The sequence below is a fragment of the Anas platyrhynchos genome, chromosome 12, assembly GCF_047663525.1.
Source record: "Anas platyrhynchos isolate ZD024472 breed Pekin duck chromosome 12, IASCAAS_PekinDuck_T2T, whole genome shotgun sequence".
Classification (NCBI taxonomy): domain Eukaryota; kingdom Metazoa; phylum Chordata; class Aves; order Anseriformes; family Anatidae; genus Anas; species Anas platyrhynchos.
Genome location: NC_092598.1, coordinates 14,968,148 through 14,990,000, shown reverse-complemented (window position 1 = coordinate 14,990,000; position 21,853 = coordinate 14,968,148). Strand labels below are relative to the sequence as shown.

The following is a 21,853-nucleotide window of genomic DNA, read 5'->3' as shown; positions in this document are numbered from 1 at the left end:
GCAGCCATGGTGCAGGAGAGCTTTACGAGGACGTATGAGCAATATTTGTGTGGATAAAAAGTCATACAATACTTGACTTGATTTAGCAACAGAATCTAATCACAGATTTTGGCTAAGTTAGCACCCTAAAAACCTTGCATGTATTGACTTGAATAGATTTGGAGCACACTGGGTTGGGGAGATTAGAAGAGGTCCTGTGTTTGGGGCTCTGTGAGGGCTGTGAGATCTCTGCCGACCTTTTCCATGTGATTGCCATGGCCGCAGCTCAAGTGGCCTCCGACCTTCTCAGGATGGTCAAAAGCAAGCAGCATTTCCAAAACCCAAGGGGAAAAAACATTGTCTTCACCCAAAAGTTTCTTAATGTATTCATCCAAGCAGTTCTTAGTATTTCAAATGTACTGAAGAGCTCTAATACTATAACTTTTTTCCCTTCTAGAAAGTCATCTAGTTGTTAAGAGCAAATTAATTTTCTGTATGAAATTCAGTTTAAGCAAATTATTAAGCATAAAGCAGTCCTTCTTTGCTTTTCAAGGCATGCATTAACTTCTTTTCTGAATTAAACATCAATAAAAAGGCATATCATTAGTGTTTATTCTGAATGGTATTTTTTTATATAATTTTATCAACTTTCAAGTAAGTCCAAGTTCTAATATGATTTCCATCCCTCTGTCATGTTAATTTCTCCACTGCAGTCCATCTCAACCATTATATAACAGTATTATAAATAATCTCCCTAATATCCACTTCAAAACTCTAATTGATAGTACTCACCAGAGTCCATTATGCAGGTACTCGCTTCTTTTTGAAGGATAAAATTAAACACTTTAAAACAAGTTTCATCTTTTTTTTTTTTTTTTCCCCCCAACCAGGTAGTTTCTGCTTCAGCATAGCCAAGGCTTACAGTGCTGGCACCTTCCCTGTATGATGCCCCAAAGACACAAAACACCCACTAGCAACATCCAATTAAACCAGGACACAGAGGAAACAACACCAAATATGCTCTTAAAGATGCATATGTGTACTACAGAGACCCGAGGTTATAACAAGCTTTTTTTTTTAGTAATATATAAAATAACTCCAGTCAAGTTCTTTCCTTTTACTGAAAAAAGCAATAATGCAACCATCCTTCTGCTGCCTAAATCCCTACACTACATATTCTATAATCTTTAAGACAGTATTTTAACATGCTTTAATACTGAACATACAGGGTAAAACATAAGCATAAATTACTCTTTTGCCTGATTTGTGTGAGCCTGATCTACACATTCGGTATGGATTCTGTTTCTTTGGCAAACCTGAGCAAATAAATTAAAGCAAGGTTGAAACTTTCTGCTGCCATGGCAGGCTCAATAGAAGGCTGCTAAGTCCAGCTTATATTTATGCTGCCCCACACAGAGAAACTTCACCAACTTCAGCTGCCAGTAAAGATGTCACTGTCTACCTGAAATACTTAGATGACACCAGAGCAGCATATCTTGCGATTAATCCTATGTTTTCCATTGACCATCCTGCTGTTTAGGAATCTATACTTATGAGAACCGAAGTTTCAATAGAAAAACCTGCAAGCTCATTTGTGAAGCCTGAACCTACATATTAGATGCTTAATGAAGTACCTACGTGATGTGTAACTTCCTGGCTGCTAGCAAATGGATACCAGCAAAATACTTGTCTAGCTCTGGCACACCAGAAACAAATTTTCTGGTGCTACATGGATGCCCCAGAACCCTTCAGACAGATGTGCTGTGTCCTGCATTGATAAAATACCTCAGAAAGGTTGCCAGCTCTTTAGTTACAGCTGCTTCAGGCCTCCCTTCATCTCAGTTGCTGAAGTTGCTCGTGTCAACTTGCTCCTCTCATGCACACTGTGCAAACCACTGGAGTAGTTGGAGTAGTCTTCTCTCAGCTGGCTACATTGGCCAATTTATTTGCTTTTATTTACTGTTCTGAATTTGTTTTACCAGGTTGAAGCCTCTAGTCTGCACCTTTGAAGCTTGGCTACATTTCACTTTTACCCTGTATTATTGCTGGTTATCTGCATCCCTGCCAACCCTCTCTGGAATTACATTTCATGACTCTTACCGCATCCTCCTGTGTAAAACTATCAGCTCACAGCTGCCTCTGTCACCCTCTGTCTTGGGGAAAAGCACCGGCTAACACCAGAGGACACTGGGTTCAGAAAAGCCTCCTCACCCTGCTCCCAGCTGACCGCAGGGAAAAGCTGGGGCAGTACGGGGCTGGGAGGGCAGCAGCAAGGCTCAGAAGCAGCCCTGGCTACAGCATAGGCATTGACGTCCCTGAAATGGGGGAAATCAGGAGGCTGGGAAGGCTGACCTGAACCATCCCAGGTATTCCAGACAAAGGGATCAGTCGTGGGTCAGGAATAAGCATGCATTAGGGGACTGAGTCTAGAGGAGGTGTGCAGAGGGAGGCTGCACCTTCACGCCCCAACCCAGACTTCCCGTCCTCGGGAGCCGGCGTGGGCTGCTTCTCATCTGCGCTCGCAGCTCGTGGCAGCTACACTAGTAAAGCACCTCTGCTCCTTATCAGGCCGCACGTTTATGGGAAACTCTTACAGGCCCAGCTGCTGGAGAAGCTGCTGCTAGGGAAACTGGGAACGCTTGCTTGCACTTCAGTGGAAAATGCAAGCTTTCACCCAGTCGGTGGGACCCAAGTGCACACATCCAGTGGAGTTACTGATGTCTTCCCTTCAGCTGCACCCTCCTCCCTTTTCTTCTTCCTTGCACTTGCCATTACAAAAATAAATCTTTTAGTAATATTCTGATGGAAAGATGAGGTACGCCAGCTCCACCACTGCAACTAAAGGTAGCAACACAAATCAGTCATGGGAAAAGTTCCCAAAAAATTAGATTTGTTCCCAGGCCTGGTCTTCAGGAAGCAAGGAATGAAGGAGAGGTGGCTTTCTGTAGCTTCAGACAGCATTGGACTCATCAAGCATGATGCCTCCGTCCTTCAGGAAACCATGCTGATCACAAAGGTGGCACTACTACGCGTATAAAACCATTCTGAAGAGAGACTGTTAAACAAAGATTGTCATTGAAACCAAGCAAGTCTGTTGGGAAAAAGCCTGTTCTGAGCCATTTATCTCCCCACGAATATGGCATGGATCAGATTCTGGAGCCAGGTCAGCACTACAGCCCCAACAAGAGTGGTAGGCACTGGCCTCGGAGGCTGTTGGCAGGATTTGGCCCTACCTATTTTCTCCTGCTAGATCTGTGCATCAGTGCAGCAAGCCTGAAACTCTGCTAGGGGAAAAAAAAAAAAAAAAAAAAAAAAAAAGGCAACTTCAAAGGGAAATGAGTGTTTTGATTGATTTTGTTTCCTCTGTAAGTCATAGACATTAGCTATGTTCAAATAACATAAATGCTATAAACCAGTAATAAAAACTCACAGTCCAGAACAGAGAATTCTGTTTTTCTGCCTTGTCTTTATATCTAGATAACCTTTAACTCTTTTCCTCCCATTTCAGCTAAGACAGATGCTTAAAATTATCAAAACATAAGATTCCCACATTTCCATAAGCAGATTTTCAGCTTCCAGTTTCATGTTCTGATTAAAATAAGCTCTTACCAAGTTTTAACTCACTAAATTAAAGATAAATACTCGAGATCTTGACACTTCTATGACAATTATTCCCCGAGATCCATTTTTTCCCCTTAATTGCTAACATCCTAATGTTGCAAAATGTTATTTCACAGGCACATTACTTCTGAAGTTACTTATTAATGGCAGGATTTTCCCATAGCACTAAACCTAGGTTGCAGTTGTCTCCTTCTTCTTAGTTCTGGCATGACTTTGACCGGTTGAATCCCCAAATATGTATCAGTAATCAAAAGGTATATTTCAGTACAGGAGAACCTGTTTGGAAGAATTCTTCTCATTTCTTCTCTGCTTGTTTTATCTTTGCTTGAGATGTGAATAATTCATAGGCCTCTGTCTGCTTTACAGTCAAACGCATTCTGTCCACCCAAGACTGTTCAACTTTGTGATTTATTATTTAATAATTTGCAGGGCTGCGCTGTTGTAAGGTGAGCATTGTGACTGCTTGCAGAACTGTTACAATCTGGTCTAGTTAGCTGTCCTTTCTTTCCCTCTCTCCAAACAGCAGCAGTTATTGATTTTTTTTTACAAACCTCTGCCATGTAATCCCACAGCTGCTGATCTCAAAGCTGTTACTATAAAGTAAAAGTTGGCCCTTCTTCTTGAAAACAAGAAGTCATGTTTTGATTCACTTTTTCTTTCTATTTTTTTTTTTTATCAATTGTTTCTTTTTTCTCCTTCTTTGTGCCTTAGTCAATGACAATACCCAGGAAGTGCCACTGGCTTCTCTTAAGGATAAAACTGAAAAATGAAAGCCTTTGGGGGAAATACATGCTGATCCTTTCATTACACCTGCAAAAATGCCTGTCTGAAACTTTTCAACCTTTGAAACTTTTCCAATGGAAGTTGAGCCATTTCATCTATTATCTTGGCAACAATTACACATGGTGTTGTCTCTCAATAATTCCATATTCGTGTTTAAATCCCCCTGCAAGTTATCAGTCACACCTAATGGTGAAAAGAACTACTCCAAAAAATGTGGTGCCTCCTAATTCTTAAAGATTTACTATGCTGCCAAGCACAGCGATACTAATCAGTGTGCAATTAGGGCCTGATCGATTGGCTTCAACTGACTTTGGATCAGGACTGGAACAGGCACCGAGGGCACAGGCACAGCAATTGTGGTCCCCAGTGAATTAACTTCTGTACAGCCTATTTTCTACCTGACAATTAATTATAGGATTTGCTGTAGGACAAAACCCAAATTATTTCTCTTTTGCTACTGTAAGCCCTCAGTAAAACATCTGGGGAAATATCCTCCTGTCCGCTTCCTCTCCGGTCTATGCCTTAATCATGTCGTTGCATTAAGCCATATAAAAATTTATACCTGAACTTGGTGATAACCTTTCCGGACCAATTTGTGCACTTCAGCAACATCCTCACTGCATTTCAGCACAAGATGTGGTGTAAACAAGCTCCTGGGCCCACCCTACGCCAGGAGGGAAACCCAGTCCTTGTGCAAGGCTGGAGCTGGTCATTCTCCTGCTACATACCCCGAGACTTGTACGGAGGGTTCAGGACCAGGATTCCAGGACACTTGTGGTAGTTACTTGAAGTAACTTTAACCGTGACTCAAGATTCATGCGGAATGACCTAAAATGGAAATATTTCTTATCCCTAACTACAGTGCTCTGTTTTATTGCTCTACTGGTTTTGGTTTTGGGTTAGTTTTATTGGCTTATATTTAGCAATGACTTACTTTCTTCTACTAGCAAGACCTTTTACAAAACTAAGGGTTGGAAATCTTTCTGCAGAGAGGCAGTCTTGACTCAGCCATATATCTTACTACAGATAATTCATACAAAATCCCTTACTCTTGGTTTACTCTGGTTTGATCAGTCCCTGTAAGACATACTACAGTTGTTGCATGCATCTCTTGGTTGGCTATGAACGGGAAGACCAAAAAATAAATTCCAACCTATAGACAGCTGTCTTAACAAACAGGGAGTATCACAACTGTGGTAAGGTGGATCTTTCCCCCAGCAGAGCCAGGATGCTGCCTTGGGTGCTAGCTTAAGTTTCTGAATTACTTTTACTATCAGCTCTGGAGGCAGGCTGGAGGAAGAAAACATCTCTGCAAAGACAGCCTCAGCTGAGAGGAAGAATTTATTTCCCTTCTCTACTTATTCCTGTCTTCTATTATTTATTCAAGCTGGGGAGCGAAAACAGTAGGATTTTGGCAATGTCTAATGTTTTACATTAATAGTATTGGAAAATCTTTATGATAGCAGATACTTACATTGCTAGAATACTTGCACTCTGCATACTGCTACTCTACTAGATAAAAAAAAAAAAAAGACATTGCAACAATACAGCAAACCTTTCAGCTCAGGATGAGGTGGGTAGTTTGATTGTACTCCAAACTACAGCCCTAAAAGATGCACCTTCTGTCCTAGGAGGCAAAAACTGCACACACTTAACGGTGTTTTCTCCAGCATTCAGACAAACCCGACACATTTACCTGCTTAAACTCTCCATTGTCTTCCAGTCTCACCCACCACCTCCCAGCCCCAACTCACAGGCTTGATTTTACACCTGGGAAAACCACTACTCAGAAGCTCTTCCTTTAGACCTCCTAGTTTGAAAGGTCTAATGGCCCAGATAAAGAAGAGTGCTTAAACTTGCATAATACCTTTAACGACTCCCTGGGGGAAGCTGCTGCACAATTTATTTAACTCTTTGTACATAGACTTTCATCCTGGGTGCCTATATGTTAATGACCTCTAATGTGCGAGCCATTAGCACCTTTCACCATAATCTCCTCCCAATGTCCATTTAGATTACAGTAATGGCCACGAGTAATGTAAAGTAACGGCTACCAGCAATGATATCATCATAATGACTTCACTGAACTTACTCCAGAGTCTCCTGATATATGGTAATCACATACCCTTGCATATAGTCTCCTAACGCATGGAACCCATGTATCTTGTCCAGATAGCCCAATTCCCATCTTTTTATGGACATCCTTCCATGGAAAGAGCCTTCCAGTCAAGAAACGGAACAGTTTAGCTGCACTTCCAAGCATAAAGCAGAAGTGAGCAGATTAAAAATTTAAGTACCTGTTTTTTTCAGACAGGAATGGCAATGCTATGAAGGTTGGGGATAAGCTTTGATTGCAAAATTACTGTAAAGGAGAAATTTCTGGAGAAGAATCAGGCCCTTCAGCTTAAGTAGCACACAATGACATCAACAGCTTGCTTGTTACAAGAAGTATACTGCAGACAAATAATCTCCCTGATTAAGATAGGTAAAAATTGTCGATCGCATCCTTTTTCAATTACCTTTCTGTGACAGTAAATCTATGCTGTACCTTAATGATTTTCCTGCTAATAAGCTATTTTTCAGCTGAACAGCTAGTTGACTGATTTTTGGTACCACACCTTTCAGTGCCACATTTTGTTCTACACAGAGCTTAAGCTTTGGAGAAAGTCAAGCACAAGTTGAAGTGGTCTTTGCAGGGCTTTTTTTTTTTTTATCCTCCAATACAGGGGGAAGACAGCCAACTCTTACACCACCGATTGCTATACTCTTTTTGCAGAAAGGGGGACAGATCCAATTATTCACAGTATTCACGCATATGCCTTCACATAGGCATACTGACTGTGCATCAACCTCACAGGAGCAGGTAGGGGCTTGCTTCTGGGCCCTTATGAGTGCTCCAAATGGTGAAGACATGCAGGATGTCTCAAGATGAGGCCTCCAAAAAAGGCCAATTCTGACATTTTCGCTGCCAACACAATTTCAGTCTATTTGATGAGACCATATGTAGGTTGTTGGCAAAACGTAGAGGCGTACGTGGTGTTTGGATGGTAATAACAGAAAAGAATTGCAATTTGATTAATCTGCATGGAAGAAAAATAGCTTAAAATGAACTGAGCACTGCTGTGGGGGGCTCTCCCTCCTTCCCATTCTACTTGTAAAGTCTGAGTATGTTCGCATATCAGAAACTTCTCTTCACTGCTAGGTCTGGCAGGTAAACTCCCAGCCCTTGGTACAGTAGCAGCCAGTATGCTAGTAATCGCTGAGAGATGGATGAATAATTAATAATAGAAATAAATAACCGGTTATTAAAACAAGTAAATGTTTTCTTCTGTAACTGGTAATGCACACAGTTTCTAGGTTATATTCTGCTTTCCAGCGAAGCCTTCCAAACATTGCCTTCAATACAGACAAAAGCACCTCAGATAGTTCTTTCATACAGAATGGTAAATTATGTTATTGCTTTTGTACACTATTCCCAAAGCTTATTGCATATTCACTTGTATACATCTAGTGCAACATTATTATCTTGTTCTGATTTTCTTTCTTCCTCCACCCATACCCCCCTAACCTCCTGTCAACAGTTGGGGAAGCTGCTAATACTGTATTGTATATTCATTATCCTAGCTTTTTCTTTACAAATATCATTATAACATCCTGCATTTGTAAAGTAAATAATTAAACATTCTAGAAAGTCTTATAGGACACAGTAATCTAACAGATGAAAGACATCAGAAATGTGAAAATCAAATGGAAGCACATGTAATATGTATCTTTTAAAATAGTTTTCATAAAATAGGGTTAATGTGTTAATCAACCATATTTAAAATGCTAATTAATCACTGACTTGGAGCCTAGTCATAAATAATTGAATGTCCTATTTATGCAGAATTTCTTGTGCTTGGAAATGCACGGCATTCATTCTGGTCTTGCAGGATGCAGCACAGCATTAACACTCCTTGAACTCTTCTAGCTCTGTGTTTGGGTAGAGCAATCATGACTGTCTGCTATTTGGTTACATTTGCCAATTGCTCTCGCAATTAATCTAATCTGTCCCATCGTTACATACCTCATCATAATGGCAAAATGCAAAGAGCATCATTAACCACATCTTTTGTGCCAGCACTCCAACCATGGAGGCGGGAGGCACATCAGCTGAATTCTGGGGGTGAATTGGGCCAGCAGCAGGTACATTGATTTTCTCCCTCTTTTCAAGGCATCTCCCCCTTCCTCCTCCAAAGTCCAGGCATGCCCCTACACGTGGGGAAATAGGCTGTATTTAGATAATACCGGTTTGAGAATCAGGTTCCTGATATTATAACGGACATTTCTCCCTTCTGTAAGGACTGTGTCTTAGACAATGTACGGATCAGTCCTAATGCCTGCATCCACGAACAGTGATGCTGGATGTGAGATCTATCTGCACGTACAGGTGCTGGGAAGTAGAACATCTTCAGTTTCCAGCTAAACTCAAACTCCTGTGGAGAGGATGAAATGAATGATTACCGTTAAAGAATGTAAGATTCTAAGAGAACCCACTGAAAATTTCTCCATAAAAATGCACGTGTCAAAACTTTAACTGATCAAAATTTTGTTGAATTTCTCAAATATGGATTGTATTATAGCTTCACAGTTACCTAAAATGAGTGTATTTACACTTCCAGAACAGAAGAAGAAAAGATTTTGGGGGGTTCTTATCTATTTTCATGCTAATAAAATGCTAATTCTTTTAAAATACAATTACAGTAGCGCATGGGAGTTATCTGAATTCTCAAAGCATGTCCTAGAGTGGGAGAATATTCTTCTGGCTTCCCTCTACTTTGGTATGAAGAGGTAAATTAGTCCTTGCCTAATGTGATTTAGTGGACAGGCTGGCAATGTAACTTGTCATTAAAGAATGAGAGTAAGAAGAAGAATAGATTCCTCCTTCTAATCCCTTTTGACAGCCTAACAGAATACCAATTTACCATTTGATGAAGGCTTTGGGATGTTATGAAACCTCTACAGGGACTTCGGAGTTCTGCACAGAAAAGGATGAAGAGGAGAAACGGCCAAAGTTGGTGGGAAAAAATGGCTTTGGAACAGGAGCTGTTCTATAAATGGCTGGTCACAAGCCAGTTGGCATTCTTTAAAATTTGGACAGTCCAACTAACCCAACAGAGAGGAAGGAGCTGGTGGACCTCGTGGAGAACTGCTTAGCATTAAAAGAGAAAGAGGGGACTGCTTCAAGGGACAGAGAAAGCTTTCCAAAGAAAGCTTGGGCTGACGACTGCCTGTCAGCACGCTTGGGAATATTTGATAAGGATGGTCACGTTTCCATGGTACAGCAGCAGGATCAGCGCTACTCAGTAAGTACATCTTTGCCTTAAAGGCCCTCTTAGAAAAAGGCCTCCTAGTCCAAACACATGACTCCAGAAGAGGCAAGCTTCCTCCGTTCTCTATTGTGTAGGTAGTACCTGCACCACTACAGCTGACAAGGGGCAATTCTCACTTCAGTAACTCTCTTTTCACCCAGGGAACAGATAGTGGACTAGCATGAGTAAATACAGGTCTAAGAAAGAGAGAGATCTGAAATACTTTGCTTTTGTCACACTACACAAGAAATAACAATCAATACTGAACTATTCAGAAACCCAGCATCCAAATGCTTTGGAGGAGCATTGTAGCAGTACCTAAACCCTCATTCCACTGCTAGTTCCAAGAAAAAAAACATCTAGTTTTGAAATGCAGCTTATTGCCAGTCTCACTTGAAGGTAATTCTCAATAGCTCTCTTCCCCCAAGAACCTGATTTAAAAAAAAAAAATACACTTAATGAGCACTGCTGAAAGCAACACGTTATTTTTCAGCAACAAGGTAAATTGGTCTATGATCCAGATTACTCTTTGCTGGCAGCACTGTAATTCAGAGGAGAGCGACAGGGCAAGAAGCAGCAATTCTAGTGGAAATGATCCTTAGTCAATACAGAGTTTTTGGCAGCAGTGAGAAACGCACGTTTCTCCTGCAATTGTTACGCCTTTTGCCAATCACGCATGATGCGGTTAATATGTTGATGATATCTCTCTCGAACATATTGAGTTAGTGTTTGTGTCTATCCACTTCCCTCTACTGGACAAAATCAGAGCTGTTCAAGTGTTTATGATATCTTGTCATTATAAGTGGTTGGCCCAAGAGAGGGATACGTGCCCTGTGACAATGAGCAACTACTAATGGAGATTCTCCTTTAGCTCAAGTGATAGAAGCTTGTGCTGTTGGAGCAGAAGGTCACGAGTGTAATTCTTCCTGTTAAGTTATGCTATTAAGCTGATAACCACGATGGCTGCATGCCAGCAGCCAGCAGATACACCTCCACCCTTTGTGTTCTGGGTTAGCACTGCTCAGCCTCCTTCAAACTGCCTTCTTTTCCCCTGCCTCCAAGCTCCTTTTTCAGAGATGAAAGGAAGAGAAAGGAAAGGAGAAAAAGAAGAGAGAGGAAAAGAGAAAAGGCTGAGAGGAGCTCGCTGAAAAACACAGAGAAACCCTCCTGGGCTGGTAGGCCAGCATGGCTTCTTCCGCTACAGCAAAAGGCCCGTGGCTGTGCCAGAAATGCTAAGTGTTACTCTAGATGTTACTTGGGAGATCGCCTGTCCCAGAACGGCAAAAAAGCACAGAGCCTTCTCTATATCCATTTATAGCTCAGAGGGGGCTATGACATTGTTAGATGCAGCTTGGTAGGAGAGTTTCTGTTTTCCAGTTTCTGTCTTCCTACCAAAAGCAGTGTGTCTGGGGCATCCCGCCCCCTGCAAGCCAGCACCAAGAATGGAGAATGCACTCTGCTTACTGTTATCACACCCTCATTCTCCTTCTCTACATTTTTTTTTTTCTCCCCCTCTTCCCTCCCAAGCTTATTTCTCTTTCCATTCCCCCCAGCACATAACAAGATGGAAGTGAAAATTGACTTCCTTTGTGAGCTCCGGTACTAAGAACCTAACACATCGCTTTCCATGTACTAGAGTGGCTGTATTGGGTATTTCAGTCCCAACCCATCTCTATTTCAAAGTCATACTTTAATCTGGAATGTCAGGTAGAACATGAAACAATATTAATCTATGCTACATAAATAATTTCCTTCAATTATCAGGAAAGAGCAGCAAGACATGAATTTTCAGGTTGATTGAGTTTTAATCTCTAAGTTCAAAAATTAATAATTTAGGTAGGTGAGTTGTTTTTTCTTTCCTTTTTTTTTTTTTTTTTTTAAACAGAAAATTAAAGGTTTGATATTTCCCTTCCTAGAGAAGGAAAAAAAAAGATAATTTGGATCAAAAGGTCAGGGAACATTCATAAGTTGGAAATGTGACAATTATGAAATTATTCACAGAAGGAAATACTTAGAATTCAATGCAAGACGGCCAGATTCATCACAAGGCACAAGAGATTGACAATCTATTATGAATGGCTCACATCACAGATAAATATTTCAATGCAAATAAATAAAGGATGCTGAGTGTTTCTCTTCTGAATGACTTTTCACAGCTCACTGAACACAACAGTTCAGGGACTCCGCGATGTCCCAGACTCCTGTCCAAACTTTGGCATCCCCGAAGGCTTCCCGCGCCGAGCACAACCAGGTTACACCGCGATTTCAATTTGGAGGTACAAAGAACCAATTAATCCGTTTCCCTCTAAGAGAATGTTAAAACAGTCTTGGGTGCATTAGGACGTTCATGGACATTGTGAAGCTGGCCCGGCTTTGTTTTGTGCTTCCCTTGTAATTACTACGAAATGTACCGTTCTTGTCAAACCTAATGACTTTTCTTTTTGGTGCAAGGGAGAGAAAAAGAGAAAAGACAAGGATGTCTCTGAGCATATGGCTGTTTTACTCTGCAGATGGATACGAGAACAAACCGAGATGTATGGCTGGTGAACTGTGCTCAGATAAAGCTTTTCTGCTACTGTTTTCTTACCTGGCACCGTGTGTATTCTTTTTGATCTGTACTGCACGCCAAAAATCCAACAGAATAAAAAAAAAATCTACGATGAGATTGCTTGAAAAGAAGGAAAAAAATGTTTTAAAAGGATATTTGCAGAAGAAAAGGATTTTCTTTTTTAAATAGAGACCTGCTTTGGACTCTTAACTGCTTTCATCTGTTAAAAGTAATTGTATTATTTTAACCACCAGCAGGAAATTCCATGCTGTGTATTGCTTCATATAAAACCATTTGTAACTTTACAGCTTTTTAATTTTGCAGCAGCTGCACAGAAAAGGAAAATGACAATGTAGAATTACATCACTCATGGCTGCTTCTCCATTAAAACAATATAACTAGAAAACATTTGCATGGTCACAGTAAATGCTGAAAAACACATTTGAGAGAACAGAATAGAAATTTTCAGGATTTGCAAAGATACAGAGCTGGCCTGGAAGGCGTTCCACTTAGCACTCAGGCAAATGAGAGCGCATCAGTTACTCATATGAACTTTAATAAAACTCAGTCCTTTAAAAGGATGGGACACAGCTCAGGAAATTCAGTGTTCCTCTGATTATAAGAGTACTGATAGACCTGTGTGGAAAATGTAATTTAAAGTATTAATTGATGCACCTTACATCAGGGATACATCCACAGTGGATGCCAGAATATGAATAGAATTATTATTGCAGAATTAACAGATTATAGACATTTAATTATTATGTTTTAACGCAACTACTCACATGTTCAGCAACTCATAGACCTAAGTTTGCTATACAGCCTGATTTTCACAGAATGGAGGTTATGTACTAAATATAGACCATGCTTCTATTAAGTATTCAGCCTGGGGTATCAAGATATCATTACTATCTTCAGAAAATCCTGTGCATTAAAGACATATCCAAGAATGTTTGTGATCAACTGATAATTCTGGAGAGGACTTTGCTGCTCATATACTTTCTGAATCATGACTGGAGTTATCTAGGGTGGGGAAGATATGGAGGAAGATTGGAAAGGAGAAATATATTTTTTTTTCCCCTAAAAGAAGCAATATTGAAATGATGGAATCCAGATGGATAATACTTTTAATATACTTACAGACTTGAGATGCACAGCTAATAAGAAACCATGCTTGTATGGTAATTCCACGTGAAATGCAAAATACATGAATATTACAATATAAACAATAAGCAAGTGAATATACAGTTGCATACTACTGGTAGAGAACTACACGTTCACACATCCAGATCATCTACAGGCTCCAAACTACTTTCACATATAACTTGAATACAGAAGTAACTATGAGAATGACATCCTACCACATACAACTTTTTCAAAAAAATAATTTAAAAATCACAAGCTTTGAATTTAAGTTCTAACCACACAGATTTGTGATCTGAATTAACCTGAAAGCAAATTTTGCAGTTACTTTCAACCTCCATTGGACACAAAAGCACAATCTTAAGCAGAAAATCCATGACTTAGATGGACTTAGACTTAGGTCTCAAACACGGGTTCTGCTCCAGAAAAACAGTAAAACAAAAATAATGCTTTATAGATAGAATCCATGAAGCAATCTCTGATCATTTTTTTCAAAGAAATACTTGCAAGCATCAATCACAGAGAACAACAGAGAACTGTGCCCCACGGCAATGACCTGCCATCCCAGGCCAGCTCCCCAGGACTCGGAGCCTATCAGCAGTTTTTAGTGCACAAGCAGTCAGTGAGCACCAAGTTCCTGCCATGGTCTGTGCCCTGCTTGCATCACTCAGAGTTACCATCCCTAAGTACAAAGTATGGGAAAGCATACAAGGAAACAGTTTCTCACAAATTTCCAATATGCCTTTAGGTGTATCATAAATATTGATTGTAACTGATTCACCACTTTTCCACCCGGCTCTCCTTGATGGGACTAAATGAATACACAGATATGGGATTTGTGTGTCACAGGTACCATCCTACGGGATTCTGGTCTGCTAGTGCGGCAGGTCAAATTCTATCATCAGACGCAAGAGTTTGGTTTCTATTTGATCCCTTCACCCTAATCCTAAAATATACATTTGAAATCAATTCTCTCCGTGCAACACCACAGGAAATTACATACATTTCAGAACTGATTCAGGTATCGTTTGACTCAAATTACTTTTTCTAATGCACTGAAATACATGTTTTGGTAATGACACCAAGGGATGAGGGAAAACAAGATGAAAACAGGACTTAAACTTAACCCTGATATGCAAACAAGATGATTTTATTTTTTTAAAAAATTTGCAGTGCAATTTTACATTGAATTCTGATATGAGAAAGCCCCAATAAGCTATCATTCTAAAACGCTTAACCACGTGCACTAAACTTCCGAAAGCCAAAAAACTGCTTTGTATTTTCAATCCAGTATCGTTCCTCTTGAGTCTCCACACCAGTGTCTGTGCTGATTAAAAACATTCATTGTTTTCAGAAGCATAAACCTACACATACGTACACAAAGACATTTGCAGAGAAACGTTGCCTAACTCTAACCCAGCACAGGAAAATAAGGAGAGGAGTTTGAGTATCTGCTCTTTTTAATATTCAACAATTGCTTATATGATTAGCGTTACTTTAAAAAAAGAACACTGTATAACGTACGCATTCCTTATTTTTGAGACGACCCTTTTCAACCTCTGCCAATGCGCAGGAGCTTCTAAACAGGGCCCTTAATTCAGACAAAGCACTTCCGCACGGACCTAAGCCCATCCATATGCGGGATGCTCAGCTTCGTGTAACACTTGGGCTCCATCAACATCCCCGGCATGGAACCACATGTTTGAGCCATGTCCTAAACAGGGACAGCTTTCCGAGTTGGGCCAGACACAGACAATTGCTAAATATTTCTGAAAATCCCATCTGACATTTCTAGGGAGTGCCTTTCTTATTCCATCTCTCTTTGGCAGGCCAACGAGCATGAGAGCTTTTTCATTTTTCTTCTCTCATCTGGTAAAGTTTTCAGGTTTCTGGGATGTGTCATGGATCTAACCTAAGATCATGTGAGATCCACCTTCCCAAGTGCTTTTAGATAGCTGTTCCCAGTGTTCTCTGTCACAGACAAGTTTAATTCCCATGTTCAGTGGGTTATTGCCTCACGTGAAAGGCTACAGCTCCTGATTGTCCCACACTTTAAACAAGATTACAGGCCAAATGGGGAGAAGCACTATTTGGGGCTAAGCATTTGTCTTTAATACAACTCTTTAGATGGCTCTTGTTCTGGGATGTAAGGAGTGCACTTGGTGCAGAGCAGCTACCAGTATAAGCCTCCCAGGTTACCTGAGGATGACCTGTGCTTGTAGCCTTCCCAAACACCCATTCCTCTCCCTTAACAGCTCCAGTTGGGCACAAGGTTGCCTGCAGGCACCAGAACAAACACGCAAACAGATGGACATTGCCCAAGCAACTCCAAACCGTGTGCATTTTAGCTGGGAGTTACTCTCAGTACTTCTAAGTAAATGCAAACACTGCAATCACATCTAAGGATGTAGGTTTTAGAAGAAGCCATACACATTTTTTAGTTCATTAAGGCAGTATCATAAGAGAGAGGATTTAATTTTAGAGTTAGCTGCTTACCGGACAAGCACTGAAGTGGCAATGGCTGTGCAGCAGCCATGCCGACTAACGAGCAGCTCCAAGAAGAAGCCAGGTACTCACTCTCGGAGCGTGTACACACACACAGGCTTTCAGAATGACTCAGTCAACACCTGAAGATGAGTCTTGAAAGCTTGTTTATGTTGTTGCATGGTATCGAATCTACTATAGCTGGATGCACTTAATAATCCCAGCAGTTAGTGCACACACCTATAAAACAGCAAATAATAAATATCTGGGATCCCAGAAGCTGCCAAGCTGGATGCAGTGTTAAATAAGGAATTACCATCAGACCACACTGGAAATTTCCTAATACCCACTTCTTTAGACTCAGCGTGCTTGTGATGCAGGCTCCCAACTCCCCTGACATTCACGGCTTCATAATAGAGCTTCCTGGATGCATGCATCAGCTCCGATGGCAATCAGACCTCCCTGGCTACACGTACTCTGTGTGTTTAAAAACAAAGGTCATTTGGTGAAGACATTATTAGTTAGTGTGCACAGTTTTGCCATGTAGCCTACTGTATACAGTGATATAAGTGGGGGAAAATGATGGCAGTGAATAGATGTAATTATATGTAGAACCAGTGACACGCCACATACAATTCGGAAAGTACAACACAATCAGAGTGTCAATTATTTAAACCATAATTAACATAGCTCTGCATGTCTTTCCAGGGCTCTCACAGAACATAGAGCATTGTTATAGTAGAAGAAAAGAGAAAATAAAATATTAATGGAGGACTGCTTTGTTCTCAGCACAGTGAGATAGAGGTGGTTGTAAAAACTGGATTCCTGCAGTTGCTACCGCTTTAATTAGGAAGGTCGCTATCTTCCTAGACTTCCTTGGATTCCTTTAATTTCCACAGAGGAAAACGGCTTCTGAATTTTATTGAACACAGTTGAATTTTTATTTTCAAAAATCAAAACAGAAACATTTCTTGGCATCTGTTATGAGCACTGGGTGTTATTTGCTCTTTAGAGATAAAGCTGTTTTTATACAGGGATATAGCTTGTGGGGAAAAAAAAGAAGGGCCAAATATATTCGTACTGGGAAAGCTGCTCAACAGGGATATCACAGTCAGCAGAAAATATCTAGCCAACCTAATTCATCCCATGCTAGAATCCACTTAAGGCCAAGGAAATACAATAGATAATATATAGTTTCACAACACTGATCCAAATACTGTCTTTAACTCATTCATTCCCGGAATGTAACAACTTGTTTTCTGGAAAAACAGTACAACTCACACAGGCAGCGCAGTGATGGCTGGGGTAGGAAAATTACCTGGGTTTTGTGAGTAAAGGAGTGTTCTTTATCTCAATTACAGCCCAGATGGAATCACTGACACACCACACCAAAATAACACTCAAGTATAAACAGCAGAAAAATGACTGAATAGAGCTTTTTAGTGATGGTGTAATAAGGACACTTAAGGGTTCAGTTACATACATACTATTTAGCATAAAATCAGAACATGGCCCATGCACAGATTGACACTGCTTACTTCAGATTTATATTTCTTGATGAGCTTCCATTGCATTTAGAACTGTTTACGAAGCTAACAATGAAGCCAAAATGTAAGCTATGAGAATATCTTGCTTCTGTGTTTTTATAGACTATTTCCTTTTATTTAAGTGTGGTATATATTCACCAGTGCTAGTAGTTATTCTGTTGCAAAACAAATTCAAAACCTACAGTCTATGAAGCACTCGGCAAGAATTTACTCCTTACCTAGCACATCTTCCCACTACGATCTTGCAAACAACTGAAGAGATACACAGATGGGCTTCCAGGCTGCAGCCAGAGCCGACATCTACTACATAATATAGCAAGGAGATACGGGATAAAACTTGTAGAGGGAATTTCAACAAAGGAAAAGAAAAACCTACATAAAATTTGTGTTTTGTTCCTATAGTTCATTCTTGGAGGTCACAGCAGAGAAAATTGTTTGTAAATATGAAAAACAAGATGGAAATCATGAGGAGAGGTTATCCATGTGCTATCCAGGGTAGCTCCAACTCTGCCTCTAACCTCGGAGTTAAAGAGATTCCTAAGCCCGCAAATAGTTAGCACTGCTCTTCTTTTGAAGCAGCAAAGATTGCTGGGTGTTTGAATGAATTCAATGCAAATCCGGTTAAGTTGCATTTACTCATAGAACTGCATACAAAATTACCTTTCATGAATCTAACATGTCTGGACTGGATTAATAGTGCAGGCGCTTTGCCAGGAAGATGGCAACTAGTGCCACTCTTCACATAGCATTTATTTGGGCAGTTTCCCTAATGTGGCTTGTAATTACACAGAACTTCACATTTTCCATAAAGATGTATGCAAATGGAGCTCAAGACCTATTTAGAAGACTTAAAAGATTCATTGCTCTCGTGAAGGTTTTGCATTTCAGTGAATTTTGTTCAAGTATTGGTGACCTTATTAACAGATCCAAACACTTCTGCCTTACCATTTTCACTAAACATGTCTTGTTAATAGATACGCTTTAAAAGCAAATCAGCAGAGAGAGCTCATCCTTTGAACTACCACCATGAAGCAATTTCTGCAAGAAGAAATGGCATTTGTGGAGACTGTGTTTGCAGCAGCACCCCAGCACCCACGCTGCCCCCAGACACGTCTGACAGGAGGGTGGAGGCAGGCACCACCTGCACCTGAAGCATTGGTTTAGTCACCGGCTTTGAGAAATGTTGAGCATCTCCCAAAATTTAGGTACCCAGAGACCTGCACACACCAGGAAGGCTCATAGCAGTGCCACTGTCCCTCAGGACTGATGCCACTTCTCTTAACATGCCATCGCTTTGCTCCTGTCTGTTCTGCTTTCAGGATGTTCTCTAAATCCCCGATGCCAAAACAGGATTTCCAGATGTACACAAGGCAGGCCCGCTGGTTACAACACCAGTACAGGGTAGAGAGGCTGCAGGTAATAGATGCAGGGTGGGAAGTGGGGCAAGCTGTTGGTGGTGGGTACCTCAGCAGCACGGGTCTTCAGCAGGACGAACAGGAAAGGACTCAGGCATCTTCACCCCTTGAGTCACTTCAGATTTCATAGGTAAGGATCTCATTTTGTGATCTGCAGGCCCAATCCCATCCCTGCTATAATTAGAAAATAAACCTCCACTGATTTTAGAGGAAGCACCAAGCACCAGTACCTCTCTTCTATTCCCCAGCTGGAGCTGCACATATCATTGACAGCTATTTTATACATTCTCTGTGTAGCTCTGGCTGACAAGACTTTTGCCACTGTCTACACTATTTGCATATGATTTCAGTAAATATAAACAAAGGAGATTCTAATTAGAAATCTCAGATAATTTCCATAATATCATTCAGACCAAAATGTTAAAAAAAAAAAACAAAAACACAAACACACACACTCAACATAGGGTAATAGGTACTTTAGAAGGGGACTGACAGCAAAAAAAGGAATGCAAGCAGAACAAAATGAGACAGCTGAAAAGAACTTCCATACATCAATGTTCAATTTTTATAGTAATTTCTGTAGGATGTTAAAACCAAGAACAAAGCATTTATAATCAGATAACTCACTGGTCTCGCAGCACTTACTACCTGATGACAGAGTAAGCTGACACTAAGAAGAAAGGTTTCTTTTCAGTAAAAATGGGACAAACAACTTAGATGAAATACTATTTGCCACATTTGGTTTCAGGCATGGTGCAAAATGTTTTAGAAATGCCATAAAACCCATCTTTCAATTTATTATTTTTTAGGGGAAGAAGGAAAAAGTGTTTTTTTTTTTATTATGTAAATTCACATTTTTTTTCCTTTTGTTTACTAAGAAACTACATGCTGAATTATACCTATCTATCTGCAACAGGTATTGTTCCAAAACTAGGTACAAGACCAGGCACCAGTTTCCTTGCTGTCTGCAACCCCACTTTGAGGGAGAAGAAAGGCAGTAGGTACACGTAACACACACAGACATCATTCATTACTGGACTGATACACATCAAGTTCACCACCACTTTGCAAGCAAGAAAGTAACGGATCAGAGTGAAAGGTTAGGTGGAGTGATGATAAATCCCACACTTTGTCCCAAACTCATCAGAAACCAGACCTAACCAGGTCCCGTGCAACACAGTACGCCAGTCTGAAGGCAGGTGTGCTGCTGAGCAGAGAGGGAGAAGAAATCCGTGGCCGTGCTGCTTCTCCACAGAAACTCGGACTGCATTTTCACCAGAGCAGCACTGAGAAAGCCCCCCCAGCTCTGGCAGTGCCGGGCTCTCCCGGCAGCACACAGCAGGGTCCTGAGCGGGGCTGCTGAGCTGCGGGGAAGGGATGGCCCCAGCAGCCTCGCAGCTCAGCGCCGGGTGGGAATGCCAAAGGCTGGGTTGTGCTTGCAGACGGGTTTTAAAGAGGATGGAGAAAAACGGGATACAATGTAAGGCTACAAATCCATGTTAAGTGCTTTGGCCATGTTTAGATACAGATTTTTGGAGAGCGGCTACTGATGAGAAGGCTTCATTTGGAGGAGCACACGGGGATTTCACCAGTAAAACACCTGATGAAATCACAGGGACCCAGAACTGTACCACGTGCAGTGCTGGCAAACACAGCTTTTGTACTTGAGAATACTGCAAGCCCGGAGAGAACCTAATTACAATGAATAAAGAATTTAAAAAGGAGAAAAGGACAAGCCAGAAGAAACATATAAATTTTAAAGACTAAAATTTCTGAAAACTTAAGGTAAAAATTTTAAAACTTACAGAACAAGTTCAGGGAAAAAACAAGCCTTAAGCTGCCGTAAGTCACCGTGATCAAGGAGCATCCCCTAGCAATGCCAGCAGGACAGCACACAGGCAGAGCAGCGTTCTGGAATAATGGGACATGCGAATAACAAATGCAATAGGCACAGCCTAATAAAAAGGTAAGGACAGACGAGAAATACCAAAAATCCAAGCTTCTCTGCTAAAATTAGCACTGCATTCTGTAGATACATAGTCTATGTTACTAATGAAGGGCAAAATGGAATTGCTTATGCATAACAAAAAGACTACAGAGAAAGAAATACCACAAGAGAAGGAAGACCAGGATGACTTAACTAGAGATGCTTAAATGTTGCAATTCAGAAGCTTGCAGACAGCAAGTTTTGTGAGTTAAATGTTGTATTAACATGCTATTCTGTGTTGTCTTCAGAATTAAAGCTACAGAAGAAGATGGTGCCAGACATCTATTTCTCTTTTCAGTGTTACCAAAAGAGAGTAATCTAACTGCAGGAATAAAGGGGCCATGATGAGATCTGGGAAAATGTACTGTCCTGGAACAGGGAGAGGAAATGCCACCACTCTCCTGACAGCGCAAAGGAAGAAGGGCTGGTCCACCAAACGGCTTTCAGCAGCTCTGGACAGGGAACAACCTATAACCAACTCCTTTAGGGACAAAAACACTCCCAAAGAACCTAAAAATGTCTCTGTGAAGGTTAGACTCCCGAAAACAGATGGAAGAGCCTGAAAAGACAAAAACAATCCCCCCAAAGAAAGGACTACGTACCAAAAGAGAAGCGGCCTTGGCACACCTAGATGAGTTCTGAAAGATTTATTTTGTTCGATGAGGTAAGAAGTCCCAGGGCTGTCAAAAAGGCAGAGAAGTTGTGGAAAGGACCCCCTGCCTGGCTGCTGGCCCTCGTCCCACAGCAGTCAGCGAGGAGAGTGAGTAGGTGCTTAAAGCAGGCTTAAAATCAGAGAAGACAGCAATAAAGAAAAACGTTAGTAGTGATGAGAGTAGCTGTGTGGTGTCATCAGTGACAAAGGGGGTGGCTCACTGCACGGCTTGGGCTGGCCAAGGGGTACAAGCAGAGATGGTGGAAATGGGTGTCTGAGCAGGCAGTGTTCATTTACGCTGTTCTATCCAGCCATCTAGCGTTACCATGCTGATGAGAGGCTT

At 41.0% G+C, this 21,853-nt stretch overlaps 1 protein-coding gene and 1 long non-coding RNA gene across 16 annotated transcripts in view; both read right to left on the bottom strand.

The window, feature by feature from the left end:
* The window catches only part of LOC101791976 (uncharacterized), a 716,414-nt gene that overhangs the window by 149,319 nt on the left and 545,242 nt on the right, over positions 1-21,853 (bottom strand). The window lies entirely within an intron of this gene.
* LOC140003501 (uncharacterized) lies at positions 16,837-21,637 on the bottom strand. Its single transcript, XR_011812290.1, has 3 exons — positions 21,461-21,637; positions 20,677-20,782; positions 16,837-19,045 (listed from the first exon to the last, which is right to left on the bottom strand). It is a non-coding gene; the product is annotated as an uncharacterized lncRNA (long non-coding RNA).